Raw genomic sequence first — 16,864 nt, 5'->3', positions numbered from 1 at the left:
GAGCCAAGTTTTCTAAACTTTAAAAGCTATGGACTTGAAACTTCATAGGATGATGGATCCCATTGTGAAGGAATGCAGTGCACAAGAACTTGTATTCGCACGTAATGGTTTGTGAGTGATTGCCCTTTGTTAATTTTCATACTTAATAGGCTTGTCCAGAGCATAACTTGGTCATTATAAATTTGATTGACCCCAATTTTGGTATGCAAGCTTTTTTCACTGACATGAAGTGCAGTGCACAAGAATCCATTACAGTGTCCTCCATTTCATTTGTCAGTGTAAAACTGTTCCATGGTATTGTTATTTCTGATAATATAAATTTATTATTATAGATTTTATTAATCCTGATGTAACATTTGTTACAATCAGGTCTAATGCCTAATTTGCAGATTGCGACAGATTCGACTTGCGGAGTTCGGAGTTCTGCCTCAAGATGAGTATTTTATAACTATCCTAACCAGAAAACAGATATCATATATAAGTTAGATATTCCCTTTTATTGAATTTGTATGATCATCAAAGAAATTCCGTTTGTTTAAGGAACTTGCATAGATATGTTATATAGTTTATTAACAAAAACCTATGGCCAACAAGTTTACAAACACTTTCAAAGAGAAAAACATTTCAATCTTTTATAATTATGTCTGATAGCAATTTTTACTGAATCTATCATCAAAGTGTTGATCCATTGTCAAAAAGATGACGCAGTATTGGTAAATGTGCGCTACTTCTTACTCGTACGTCGACGTCTGTGGCCGCTTACACATTAACATTGTGTAGAACTACCTTTTTTCACAGAACCATTTAATATATTACTTTGAAAATATATAAAATTTTGTTACAGCTTATCTTTTCTCTTAAATGCAAGAGCACATAACACTGTCAGGCATTTTTGCACAAAAGTATGTCAATGGAACTTTAATCGTTTAAAGTGTTTTTAACCATCTCACAGATAAACAGTGGTTCTTGTTGCTGGGTCGTGTGGGGTTGCGTTCATTGAACGCCGCCTTTCCTTGTTGATCTTGTCTATCATATTTTAAACAAAGTTATTCCCAGTTTTCGACTTAAAATAGAGAAACACATCCATAAAAAAGCCCATCCCGGCAAAATTGAAAATGTTGCAGGCTCGTTTTGATTGAGACTGTTCATTGACGGTACTGGAAAGTGCAAGGTACTGTTCACACCCTCTAGCACCGGTTAAGCAGAATTCAACATTAAAGTTATTTTTACCGCCTTACTCTGTCTGAACTCTTTGGTATACTAGATATGCTTTGTATCATTGAATACTTATTAAAATTATTCCGTCTTCTTGTTTTCAAAACACATTTCTCTGTTAAGATGAAATTATTCAAAAGTTTTACAACTTAGAATTTCTGTTTAGCTTTTGGTATTATCCCCACTTTTTACTTCTGCGTGGCGTTCTTATTTGTATACCCTTTGTATGCCATGTCTCGCTAAGGGTTCATTACTTTGTCTTGGATTTTAACCTTTATTACGGTTATGTTCCTTTAATGACTTGCGAGGTTTCCAGAACCTATTATTATTTCACGTGCAAGTACCGAGAACAGTCGAGCGTATCGTTGTCTGATAACCAGATCTCTAAATATTGTTTTATTACTATTGTGTTCTGTGAAATGTTTTGTTTATTAAATATATGATTAATGCAATATTTAGAAATGAATCTGTCTGGCAGCCAGTTCTCTATAATTATATTGTGTTGTTACTAGTGTATTCTGTGAAAATATTCATGTTTTAATTTGAATAGACGATATTTGTAATATTTGACCAGGCCTCGACATTAGCAGTGGTCCGTTGGTCCGAGACCACCTGATTTTGTCAATGACCACCTAACTTTAAAAGCCACTGGTCCGTCTGACCACTTGAATTTTCTGGTTAATGCAAGGCTCATTTGGGAAAATGGCGATTGGTCAAAAACATGTTATATACATTTTGTTGAAAATAATTTGTCCAATGAACATGTATTAGGTTCATAAAAATATAAAATGCATTAATCTCTGATTAGTTAAAGACGTTCTTAAGTCATCAATAACTTTCATTTTCAGTCGCTAATATTTTGTTTATGTAAGTTGAACGAGTTAAGAATTTGTGACATTAATTTTGGTACACAATTCATTCAAACGATGCTAGTAATTATGCATCGTCGGATACCCACGGCAGAACAATCGTCATTTATGTTATGTTACTTTTTAATCAACCGTTGGTATCCGACGATGGTTATTATTATATTGTATGGGATATCGGATAAACTTAATATTTCATATACTTGACTTGAATAATGGCAGCAAACGAAAGGAACTGTAAATTGCAACTTTTCTTTATTTTAACTGTTTAACGATAAGAGATCTATTCCTTCAGGGTTAAAATGACTTCAAAAGGTTACAAATACTCATTGTCAAAAATAAATATCAACCAACAAGCAACAGGGAGGTAAATATTCTGTGTTTATAATAAATCAGTGAGAAAGAATAAGCTTAACAATAGTTATATATCTAAAATATATGTTTTTTTTTATCAATTTAATGATATGTATTTTTCTAAATTTGCAGTAAATGATATGATAATGATAATTTACCACCTGACTCCTGGAAGGACTACCTTAATTTCAAATCTAGTGGTCCGGCTTACCACCTGCTAAAAAGTTAGTGTCGAGGCCTGTTTGATAATAGTGTGCACTCACGCCAATACATGAGTTTATGTTTTAACAATGTGCCTTAGTTCCATTCCAAAATAATTAACTAAAACAGGTCAATATATATTCTGTTGTAATGAAAGGGCTATGAACATTTTCTCATATAAAACCAACACGTAATTGGTGATACCTTTGGCAATTTCTGTTTGATTACTTTGGTATTGTTATCTCGCAATTCCAAGATATTTGCAATAAGATTTCATTACTTAGGGAAATGGTATTGCTTTTTATTATTCCTTGACATAAAAGGAGAACATTTATTCCTCCAAAATCTACATGCTTTCACCATGTTGCCATAGAAACCGTCCAATGATTGTACAATAATAGTAGAAAATTGTTCTAGAAATGTTTTCTTACTTTCACTGATTTCATTTAATATGTAATTTGTAGTCATTTTGAGACAGAAGTAATCCATTGCATTATATACGTCTAGGTTTACTTAAAAAACACAACGTGTCTTTTCATACACTTATAATAAATAATATGAGCGCTAGAATCACTTTCATCTTTGTAATAATTGTCATCACAATATGCTTTCTTACTTTTTTCTTATAAAATATTGTAAGCGTAATATTCTAAATTAATTATGAAAAAATTAAGATTTTCAATTTTATAGAAATTCATGATAAATTTCAACATTTTTTTTATTCAATATTTATCGTACATGAATATAATTATAAACACCTGCTTATTAATTTTTTAAGATTGTTTTTAGTTTTATGTTCTGTTCCACCTGTATAGTCAATAACCCAAATGACTTCCCTATTGAGCCCTTACATGATATAAAATGTAAAGTTCAAATCTCTTGCATGCGCGTGCACCTGATTAAGCAGTATATAGTCTTAAGCGCAATAAAGATCCAAAAGTACCAGCAACTGAAATGAAGTTTTGAGTAAATTTGAGAAAAAAGAAATTCCTAGAGAAAGCTTAACGGGAGACACAGGCAAAATTTTCATTTCTTAGTTTTGGATTTTTCATTCATTATTCTGTTAATGCCCCCAAAGTGAATACATTAGACAGTCTAAAGAACACAACTTTTCTCCGTATAAAAATAAAATGGTGGTTTGCGTGGGTCAGGTTAGAGCACTAGGATTTCACAAAAGTTGTCACGGTGAACTCAGGAAACGTTAAAGAACATGTCAAATGAATGACTTAGACTTGTTTCAATCCTACAATATCCACAATATCTGTTATTGTAACTTCAAGGGTTTATTCAAGTGACATGACTTGTTTTAAAACTATTTGGTGATTCCATTGGCGTCTAAATTTTGTGCAATAAAATAGATATATTTACGATTCAAACCAAAAATATGTAGAATTTAATCAGAAATTCATGCTGGATTTTTAAGAAATGTCATTTTAGCGTGATTTGAGTACATAAGATCATTTTGATAGTTTTGTTATTATTTTTTTCTGAATATCCTTTTAAAACGGCTAAATTTAAAATGTTGCTCGGTTTGATTGAGTCTGTTCATGGACCGGACTGTCAAGTGCAAACTACTGTCCATGAAAGTTTACGTAGTCAGGATGACAAATTTATAAACTGGACTTGATTGACCCACTCAACAAGTTGTACAATTGTATCGCTCAGATTCATTTGTTGTATACAGCAGGTGAATTTTTATCCGATATTAGTTAATTGGCGAAAATTGATTACATAAATATTTCTGTTTTCTGAATTACTAAAATTACCATTGTTATAGAAAAACTAAAAAGAACTATGGGCACAGGGAACAGCAGCAGCAACAACAACAACAGCAACAGCAGCAGCAGCAGCAGCAACAACAACAACAGTTAAACACATTGCGCACAAATAGTAAGGCAATTGAACCATTTAAACACCCCCTAAACTATCATCAATATCTTTCTTCATAATAAATGACCATCGCATTTATTTGGTCCCTTAATCTAGGACAAAAATTACTTTTCATTTTTGAATGGGTAAGACCATGATAAGGGCTAAAATTAATTATGGAAAGTCAAATAACGATAACTATTCATTAGAGATGAAAGGGTAAAATGTAAACATCATTTTGGCAAAGAGCATTAAAGTTTTCATGTATTTGTTGTAGTAAATCTAATTTGATATGTTTGAATTAAAATATATGCACTTTTGTTTTGTTTTGATTTTTAACGTAAAAAACCTTGCATTGGTGTGACTATGCATTCTGAGATATTTAAAATTACAGTTAAAACCTTAGACTTTAGTCAGAAAAAAAGAAATGTCATGAGGAAAATAAGTATGTAGCAAAAAAAAAAAAAAAAAAAAAACAATAACAAACGACAACAAACGACAACAACAACAACAAAAAACCCACATAAATACACATTTAAAAAACAACAAAGAAACAAATAATGTTACAATTTACCTACAAGCTGCTAAAGTATACAAAGACTAAATGTGAAATGACCATTTTTATTTGCATGTACATATGTATGTAGTGTCCTAACATTACGAAAATATAAATATGTATTTTTGTGTAATAAAGAAATCTTGAAAGTGTTGGTGGTAAGGTTTTTCAAATTATTCACAATAAAATTCATTCACTGTGAAAACCAAAGCAACCAATGTATACGCAGACAAAGTACAAATTAGGCTTAACCTTGAAATGAGCCGCGTCACGACAAAACCAACACAGTATGTTTGCGACCAGCATGGATCCAGACCAGCCTGTGCATCCGCGCAGTCTGATCAGGATCCATGCTTTTCGTTTACAAACCATATTACAAGTATAGAAACTAATAGCGAACAGCATGGATCCTGATCAGACTGCGCGGATGCGCAGGCTGGTCTGGATCCATGCTGGTCGCAAACCCATTATGTTGGTTTTGTCATGACGCGGCTCAAATTTATTTAAATTCAGTCAGCCAGCAGTGTTTGAGAAGAAGATCATGCTAAAATGGTGACAACATGAACAACTTTTCTTAATTTCTTTCTCACATAGAATAACAAACAACAACAATTAGCATATTTTAACTCCAGATTTACCACATATTGTTGTAAACATTCAAAAAGTGCATAAAATATAAGGCTTGATATCAAGCTTAAAGTGTTGAACATTTAAGTTAATTGACTTCTATCAAAAGGATCGTTAATCAATGTGAGAACCATTAGATAACTTAAGAGATTACATCTGTCGCCAAAAATCTCAAAATAAATGACCCGACCACATGATAAATCTATAAACACGGCCATGTCAGGCAAATATCCACTTACATTTTTATGCACGAAACACTTGACCACATTTATTTTTACCTGAATAAAAAAAATCATTTATCGCTTGAAACAAATGTTATCAATAAGTTCTTCATTGATTGGAATTCCCAAATCAATTACCCATTTTCTTAACTTATCTATGGAAATTTAAAGATTAATACAAATAGAATGTCATATCAAACTATTTCTACTTGAAATGGTTTTATTTAAGACAAACATTTTACTTCACAAATTAGATCCACATCAGAATGTAAATGACATCAAATAAACACCGCATATAAATTTTGATATAAGTATTGCCTCAAAATTCGAAGACCAAGACTGGATAAGTGAGCATACTATCGTGTCTTCATGACTTCGCCTCCGAATTTTGAGGAGCGAAGACACGAAGAGACGAATTGGCAGAGATTAGCCACCATATAAAAGTGCGAAAATATCGTAATTTTCATTTTAGCTCACCAGAGCACAAAGAGCTCAAGATGAACTTCTGAGGTGCCCCAATGTCCGGCGTCCGTCGGCCGTCGTTAAACATTTTATTTAAACAACACATCCTCCTTATCCGCCTGGTCATTAGTGATAAAACTATACAGGAATAATCAATGGGTGGTCTTCTATAAAAAAATGCTCAAATGGTTCTGTCTGCTGAACAATATAGCCGGCAGGGCTGAAAATAAAATGAATGAAGAATTCCTTCACAACTATACAGGAAAGATCCATTCTTAGATTACTAAACGTCATGTCATTTCTATTAAAAAAACCCATCAATATCTATATATAACACGTTATATTATATATTATCGAAAAACCTACCAATATCTGCTGATTAAACTTGATATAATTTATCATCGAAAAAATCTATCGATTACACGTTTAATAAATCATGGAAAAACCTATCAATATCAGCAGTTACCGTCATGTTACATAATTATCGTAAACTCATTATTTTTGCAGATGTTAAATATAAAATATTTAAATATACATCATTGTAACATTACATGTCTTAAATAGAGTAAATCAGAAATAGTTTTTAGTATATCATTGATGGAGTAGATATGATAATTATACATATTTATTGAAAAATATATACAGCTATAGCGATAAGGTTTACTCAAATACAGCACACACTTTTGGGCTTACTTGTGTGAAATTTATTCCACAATTCGTGCCTGTTATGCCTTTTCTTATTGTCTGGTATATAAGTCTCCTTGCTATTGATTAGGCTGTCATTGCAATAATTAAATAAGACCGACACCTGAAAACTATTTCTGTCAATTATATAAATTTTGGTATCTATAAATGTACAAATATATAAAATATAAGAGAAATATTCAAATTAATTTGACACACACAGCAATGATTTATTGATTCATTTGTTACAATATATAAAATTTTACAAAAGGAAAAATATCCGAAAATATCCGAAGCTATTATTTCTAAAATAACGTTTGCTACGCAACAGATGCGTTATAGCTGCTGAGTTGTATCAACTAAGCGCACAAATATACTAACTTATAATTCTTTCTGAAAACAAACATCAAATTAAGGTATAAACCAAAAACAAATGTTCTTACATCAACAAATTGTTGACACAATTATATTTACCCTTTCTTTGTAACAAACTGTTAAAACTTTCATGCTACTTTAACCATAGCATTTGTGTAACATTTTCTTGCAAATGTCGATGAACATTGGAAAGTGTAGACCTAGTAATGTTTGGTGAGGTTACAGCGTAAAAAGGTTTTTATAATATCAGGAAAAAAAAGACGTAATGTCTCCTGTCACGCTACTGTAGAGCACGATGCACTTTTATTTTAATTAGTGGACGTTTCTCTGCCGAATTTGGTATAAAAATACATTTAGTAAATATTCGCAAAAATCTACATTCATTGTATAATCAGAATTTGCAAGTAATCAAAGAAGAAAGCAGATCTTGGTTTTATCAGTCGTGAATCACGTTTACCTCTCTGCTGACACGATGTTTGTTAATCATTTTGGTTTTTACCGGGATATTTTAGTACTAACCTCGTTACAATATTCACACCGTTATCTTTGACATAATATTAAAATGAAAATACTCAGATAATTTAACTATGTTTTTTTGTGGAAGCAGAAGAAGTAATAAGCATTTTTTATGATTAAATTATGTTGAGATATTTTCCATTGCCTTGTTGTTTCTTGCTCACTCATTCCTTTTGTTGCTTGGTTAGGTTTTAAGTCACATCAATAATGTTGAGGCCATATCGCGAATGATGGCAGAAGATCTCAGGTGCCAAGCCGAGCATAATTGAGTTGAATCACCGACCTTCCGTAGACTAGCTCGAAAAGTTTCCTATCATGACAGAAACTGATTCCCTGGCTAAATACGGCCCCTTCATCATTTGGCCCAAAAGATCCCTTCCATGTCATGTTTATCTATTTGAACTTGAATCTATCTTTACTCTTCTATGAATAAGGCAATTATTCGTTTAAAATAAGTTAATACACTATGTTTAGAACTGTTACATACGTATTTACAACGAAAGAGAGAATATTGTCCATGACATATTTGATGACTCGAGTGTTCTTGTGATATTTGTAAATAAGTTAAAAAAAGTTTATGTTTGTAGAGTACAAAACAGAACTCGTTCAGTGACAATGCAATGATATTAACTTAGAAGATCTGTTAAATGTTTAGCATATTGACATTACCTCAAAATTATATGGAATATCAATGCAAAAATCAAGAAGTGAAAGTGAAATAAAAAAACTGAGCTCTCGACAACATCAAAACATCAAGGATCATTAAATAGTCACCATTAGGGCGGCTATCATATAAGTATAAAATACGTTTGTGAACTTTAAACTATGTTTCCATATATCTATTAACAGATTTAACTTTATGTTATATAGTTTTCGATAACTATAAAATATATATCTGCATATGTGATATAATTTTCGAAAACTATAAAATATATATCTGCACATTTAAGGTATTATTAATGTCATACAATTTTCGAAATCCTTTCATTATCAGTAGATTAAACATATTTTTTTATCATAGGCAAAACCCCAATCAATATCTGCAGACTAGATGTCATGTTATATAAAATTATATTATCAGTTCGGGTTATACAAACAATCGTTGAAATAAGGACATAAAACCTGTCAAAATGTTTATAACTTAAAATACAACATTCATTGTAACAAACAGAGATAACAGAATTCTTTTCATCGTATACGATAATCCGAGTGAATCTCATAGTGTTTTTATTCATTTAAAAACTATACAGCTTAGAGATAGGGTTTTGTTTAAATCCAGCTTACAAAAGAAAACTTTACTTTGGGGTTAATTTATATGCAAATTTGTTCCACAGTTCGTATTTGTTTTACCTTTTCTTATCGTCTGGAATAATAATTAGTTTTCTTTTTAGGAAAACTCCAGTCATTTCCAGTCACAAAATAATGTTAGAAATATTATACATTCTGTGCACGATACAAGAAATCATATCTGATAGTGTGCACTGACGTCAAATCATTGAATTAGTGTTGTAACAATGGGTGCCTTAATTTCATTATAAAATATTATAATAATAATGATTAAAACAGGTCAATATATATTTCGTTGTTAAAAAAGGGCTATGAACATTTACTCATATAAAACCACCACGAAATTGGCGATACCTTTGGCAATTTCTGTTTGATTACTTTGGTATTGTTATCTCGTAATTCCAAGATCTTTACAATCAGATTTCATTACTAAGGGAATGGTATTGCTTTTTATTACTTCTTGACACAAAAGGAGAACATTTATTCCTCCAAAATCTACATGCTTTCATCGTGTTGCCATAGAAACCGTCCAATGATTGTACAATAATAGTAGAAAATTGTTCGAGAAATGTTTTCTTACTTTCACTGATTTCATTTAATATGCAATTTGTAGTCATTGTGAGACAGAAGTAATCCATTGCATAATATATGTCTAGGTTTACTTGAAAACATACGACGTGTCTTTTCATACACTAATCACAAATAATACTTAGATTTTTTTCCATTTTTATAGTAATTTGTAATAAATTTTAACTTTGCTTTTTATTTGATATTTATCATACATGGATATATAAAGATGTGTTTATTTATTTCATTAAGTAAGATTGCTTTCAGTTTTATGTTCTATTCCACTTGTATATTCAACAACCCACATGACTCCCCTATTGAGTTCGTTAATGATATAAAATTTAATGTTCAAATGTTTTGCATGCGCTGGCACCTGCAGTATTTAGTATTCAACGCAACAAAGATCCAGAAGTACCTAAGCCTTAGATGAAGTATTGAGTACTACCTGTCCTTGTGTATAAAATTTAAAGAAGGGGAAATTTACAATTGTGAACACTTAACATGTTATTGTGAAACTGAAACTGGGCTAGTTTAGCTGCTCGTGTTTGCTAACGAATTAAGGACAGCTTTTATCAATTTTTTACATGTGATGAAATAACTTTACGAATATAAAGTGCCTCAAGCTAGCTCAGATCATTTTATTCCATGCGGTCTGGAGACCGCAGGGTATTGGTACGCGTTTAACTTTTGACACATGGAGGAGCACATGACCTGTTTTCGGTATATGGAGGACCACGTGATCTGTAAACCGTATATGATTGGTTAATTGACATTTTCGAAAACCCAGCTTAATACCGTTTGCCGGTACGTTACGGATTTACCTGTAGGGAATTAGTCCGAATTATACCTAATTGAGAACAAAAAACTATTACGTGATATTTCTAATTTTCTAAAATTATTTTACCGTTTAAGGTGGACAAACTTGAGAGATGTGTTTGAAAATTATCAATGTTTCTTTAATATCTATCTCAAATTTTACAAACAATAAATTGTTTATACTGAAATCTACAAAATTAAAATATTCGTAGTGGCATCTGCCATAATAAATAGAGATATTTTCTGCGTAAACTTGTGTGTTTTCTTTATTTTATTTTTTTGCTCGGAATTATTCATAAAATGGGAGGCCTATTTAATCATTTTTTTGAAAGAAATAATTGTTTTATGTTCGACGTTCTCCGGTCTTCAACGGTCACCAGTTTCCAAAGACCTTCTTCTATATTGGTCAACTAAAATATCTGATACAAACGTTTATTTACCCCCCCCCCCCCCCCCCCCCAAAAAAAAAAATGTTGAAAATAGTTAAATGAAATATCTTTATATCATTAAAATGTTCACCGCAGGAAACCAGTTTACTTGTATGGATACTTGACAACATCTATATATGAGGACATTCACTAACGTAGTCTAGATATGACAAATTTATAAAGTGGACTTGAATGTCCCACTCTAATAAGATGTACATTTGTATCGAATGTATTGAATTTTTATTCTAGATTAGTTAATTCGCGAAAATTAATTACACAATTATGTCAGTTTATCGGATTATTTATATAATTACCATTTTACAGGAAACGTCAAAAATAATGAGCACAAAAATCCTTACCATTTTCAAAGAAACAACAACAACACCAACAACAATAACAACAAAAGCTTAACACAATACGCAGAAATAGTTAGGCAGTGGAACCATTTCAAACACCCCTTAATTTATCATCAATGTCGTTCTCCATAATAAAGGACCATCGCATGTGTTCGGTCTCTTTATCTTAGACAAATTACTTTTTATTTTTGAATGGGTAAGATAAGGGCTATAATCAATTATGGAAAGTCAAATAACGATTACTATGCAAAGAGTATTCAACTTTCTATATCTGATTAAGTAAAGCTTATTTAAGTTTGAATTTAGATATGCCAATTTTGGAAATAAATATAGGATACTTGTTAAGTTCAGTGTAAGATCGGAATATATTTCACCGAGTGAGCACCAAAAGGTATATTTCACGAGTGGCGCAGCCACGAGTGAAATGTGAACTTTTGGTGTTCACGAGGTGAAATAATTTTTTATATTTCGATCTTACACTAAACTAAATAAGTTTTCTTTTTATTATATGCAAACAAACGTAAAAAAGGACATTTTTACCTAATACTAAATGAATAGCGCGCCAAATAATTATACAACGTGACGTCATTTACGACGTCACGTTATTAAGTTGGTTTCCAGTTCTGTGTACGCTGGTATTTCACTGAAACAACGTAAGGGGCTTAAATTCAAAACAGTGAAATTGTCAAATTGGTAATTTCACTGTTTCAAACAGTGAACTTATCAGTTTTAATTCACTGATATATTTCTATAAACCATCGAAAAGCATGTAATAAAGGTCAATTTTGACACGTAACAAAAAACCCTCTCTTGCATTGATGTGACCAAGCATACTAAGATATTTAAAATTACAATAATGTAACGAGAAAAAGGAGAATGTAACAAAACGGGAAAAAACAACAAACACCCCCCCCCCCCAAAAAAAAAAAAAAAAAAAAAAAAAAAAAAAAAAAAGACAACAAACAATAGAAAATGAGAACCTACAAATGAGAATTTATATATGTATATTTTTGTATAATAAAGAAATGTTTTACATGGAAAGGTTTTTCAAATAATTCAGGACGAAATTTATTCACAGCGAAGGCCAATTTAACCAATGTATCCACTTATTATTATTATTAGTGCAGAAATGATACGAACGACTAAGGTTTGAAGTTTATCTAAATCTAGTCAGCCAGTAGTGTTTTGGAAGAAGATCATGCTAAAATGGTGACAAAATGAACAACTTTTCTTAATTTCTTTCTTGCATTGAATAACAAACATCCACAATCATATTTCAACTCCAAATTTACCGTGAACCTTTCAAAAGGTGCATAAAATATAACGCTTGGAGTTTTGAAAATGTACTTCAAATGGTATGATCTTATAAGGATCTTTAATCGAGAACGTTTCACAAAAACATAATAATTATGTATATTGAGTATAAGATTACGTCTGTCGCCGAAAATCTCAAAATAAATGACCCGGGCTCATGATAAATCTATAAATACGGCCATGCCAAGCATATATCCACTTAAACTTTTATGCACGAAACTCTTTACTACATTTATTTGTCGAAGATTAATGATTTTTTCTATCTGAATAACAAATCTCATTTATCGCTTGAAACAAATGTATTATTAAGTAGTTCATTGATTGAACTTCCCCACAAAATTACACCATTTCTTAACTTATCTATATAAATTTAAATTTCAAAACAAATAAAATGTCATTACAAACTAGTCCCACTTGAAATAGTTTTATCTAAAACAAACAATTTAGAATGTAAATGACATCAATTAAATACCGAAGAGACATTTTGATTTCAGTACGGCCGCATAAGTCGAGGTGAGCATATTATCGTGTCTTCGCCTTCGACTTTTAAGGCAATAATTTTTTTTTATAAAATTTGTCTGCGGTGTTAAATTCATGGCATCTACATTTTGAGGTAAATCAGCACAAAGCGTTCAAGATGAGTTACAGGTCTACCAATGTCCGGCGTCAGCCGGTCGTTGTTAAAAATCTCCTCCTTAAACGCCAGGTCAAACGTGATGTAACTATACAGGAATAATCAATGAATGGTCTTCTATGAAGATTGCTCACATGGTTCCTGTCCGCTGAACAAAGCTGAAACTAAAACAAAACCCAAACTTGATCTCAACTGCTTGGTATATTTTGATGAAACTATACAAGAAAGATCCTTAGATCATTAAACGTCATGTAATCATCAATAGCTTTATACACGTATAACACGTCATATTATTTATTATCGAAACACCTATCAATACCTACCGATGAAACTGCATGTTATTTATCATCGAAAACATCTATCTGTCGATTATAGACTAATTGATTATCGCTATCAGCAGTTAACACAATGTTACATAACTATCGTAAACTCATTGTTTTTGCAAATTTGAAATATTAAATATTTAAATAAACATCATTTTAAAATAACATGTCTTAAATAGAGTAAATAAGAAATATTTTTAGCTTATATATCATTGTTGTGTTTCCTTGATGGAGTAAATATGAAAAGGTACATATTTATTGAAAAATATATACAGCTTAAGCAATAAGGTTATGCTCAAGTACAGGATATTTTTGAGCTTACTTATGTACCATGTGTGCCTGTTTTGTTTCGTCTTTTCTTATTGTCTTGCATGAGTCTCCTTGCTGTTGATTTGGCATAATTAAATAAGACGGGCACTTCAAAACTATTTCTGTCAATTATGTAAACTTTGGTATATATAAATGTACAAATATATAAAAGATAAGAGAAATATTCCAATTAATTTGACACACAGCAATGATTTATTGATTCATCTGTAACTATAAAAAAAATTTACGAAAGGAAAATATTAGAAAATATCTGAAGCTATTTGTTCTAAAATTACGTTTACAATATACTACGTCACATACGCGTTAAAGCTGCCGAGATGCATCAATTACGTGCAAAAACAATTCCATAAAAGTTTCTCGCTACTTTTACCATAGCATTTGTGTAACAGATTATGGCAGGTGCGGATGAACGTTGAAAATTGTAGAGCTAGTAATATTTCGTGAGGTTACAGCGTAAAAAGCTATTTATAATAACGTTAGAAGAAAAACAAAAGATTCTATGTCTCCTGTCACGCTATTCTTAAACACGCACGATGCACTTTTATTTTAATTAGTAAACGTTTCTCTGCCGAATTTGTATAGAAATTTTACTCTGTCCTATAATGCGTGCATGAAAAAGTTCAAGGTCGAAATGCAATTAGTAAATATTTGCAAATTTATACACTAACTGCAGAATCGGACGTTGCAGACATAGAAAGAAGAAAGCAGGTCTTGATTTAATAATGTCGTGAATTACGATTACCTTCCTGCTGACACGACTTTTGTTAATTATTTTGATAGCAGAATTCAATTTTATCGACCCTCATTCCATAAAAGGCTTGCTTATGTTACAGTATTCACACCTTTATCTTTGACGGAATAATGAAATGAAAATAGTCATTAATAGAACTGTCCTTTTAATTTTGAAGTAAACGTTTTTGATCCGAGCTTTTAAATGAATTCTAACTTATGCATGCATCACCTGTCAGCAGCCACTTTTGTGGAAGGAGAAATTTACTATTGCCTTGTTGTTACTTGCTCATCCATTCCATTTGTTGCTTGGTTAGGTTTTTAGTCACATCGACAATGTTGACGCCATATCGCGAATGGTGGAAGAAGATCTAAGTTGCCAAGCCGAGCATAATTGAGTTGAATCACCGACCTTTCGAAGACTAACTCATGACAGAAATTGATTCCCTGGCTAAATAACACCCCTTCATCATTTGGCCCAAAAGGTCCCTTCCATGCCATGATTGTCTATTTGAACTTGAATCTATCCTTTCTCTTCTATGAATAAAGGCACTTACTCGTTTAAAATAACTTCATATTCTATGTTTAGAACTACAAAAGAGAGAATATTGTCTATGTCATATTTGATGATTGAGTGTTCTTGAGATATTTGTAAATAAGTTAAAAAAGTTTATGTTTGTAGAGTACAAAACAGAACTCGCTCAGTGACAATGCAATGATGTTAACATAGAAGATCTGTTAGATGTTTAGCATATTGACATTATCTTTTGTACAGAAACGGTATTTAAACATTTTGGCTTCAGTTCAATACAGGGATACACAATTACAAGCTATGAGATTATAAATTATATAAAAAAAATGCGGGGAATCAACGCCAGTCATTGTGTCTGACAACTGATGTTATTAAAGGACTTAAAGAGTACCAAAGTTTTAAAATGAACGTTAACTGGCAGAACCATTTCGTAAAATGTATAGGACAAGTACATACAAACTAATACATAAATGCACGGCGCCAAAGTCTCTTTAAGATAATTTATTCGTGGGATTTAAAAAATAGTTTCCTTTACCTTAAGAGCTTAAATCTTTGAAAACCCTTTAAACTGCTGCGTATCGATTTGAGTTTCACAAATAAATTTCCTTCGTATTGCCGTTTCATACAATTATCTAGATGTATATTTAGCAACTGATCCAAGCTGGTGTAAGAAAGAACATTGACCTATTACATGCAATGCACTCTTTCAACTTAAACAGTTATTTTATACCTCCATTTTGAAGTCGCGTGCCGTTTTCTACGGTCACGTGAAGACAATGATTTTAGTGAAAACAATCAATTTGGTTGGATGTCAACATCCGCTTGAAGCCTGGGTCAATTTAAGTTTTTAAAATAGAAATTAAATTGCGTATCTTCTTAAAACAATTTTTTTTTACAAATTAGACAACAACTGATCGGATTTCCAAAACGATTAGACCTCTATCTGAAAGGCCTCTCATATAGAAGAAGTGGTTGGATTATCGCTATTGACAATGTTTTTTTCTCAACAAGATTGTTTTGAAAAAAAACAGTTATAAGTATTGGTATTTTGAGAACATTTTACGCTGTGCTGCTGAAATAACGTTTGACAATGATTTATCTTTCTAATGCACTCTAAGATTTGTTTCAACTTTCTTTAAAAAGGATCAACAACTGACAAAACCGAAATTTAAGAAATTGTAGAGATTCAGTTCAAACTTTCTTAATCTTGTCAACAAAAATGAATGAGATATTTAAGCTATTGATTGCCATTAATTCTTCAAAACTTTACAGTGTGTGCTTTATCATGTGATCTGTGACTTGTTCTTGAGAGTTTTCCAATTCTCCTGCTTTTTAAGTAGTGAAAATCGCCAAACCATTTAAAATTGAACAAAAACCAAGCTTATTAAGCAAGTATATACTTATTCACCTCGCAGAGACTTATCATTAAGTTCTTTTCATGAATATTTATAGATTTTTGTTATATAAAGTACTTAAACATTTCACCATTTAAAAAGAAATATTTTACACTGCCACACATCATTTTATTATGGTGTAAATTTCGTTAATTGAATGGCATCGTTATTGTAAAAAAATATTTGTCATAACATAAAATTGTCATAT

This window comes from Ruditapes philippinarum, unplaced genomic scaffold, assembly GCF_026571515.1.
Source record: "Ruditapes philippinarum isolate M1 unplaced genomic scaffold, ASM2657151v2 ctg2970_1_1_1_1, whole genome shotgun sequence".
Lineage (NCBI taxonomy): Eukaryota > Metazoa > Mollusca > Bivalvia > Venerida > Veneridae > Ruditapes > Ruditapes philippinarum.
This window is presented reverse-complemented; position numbering follows the sequence as displayed.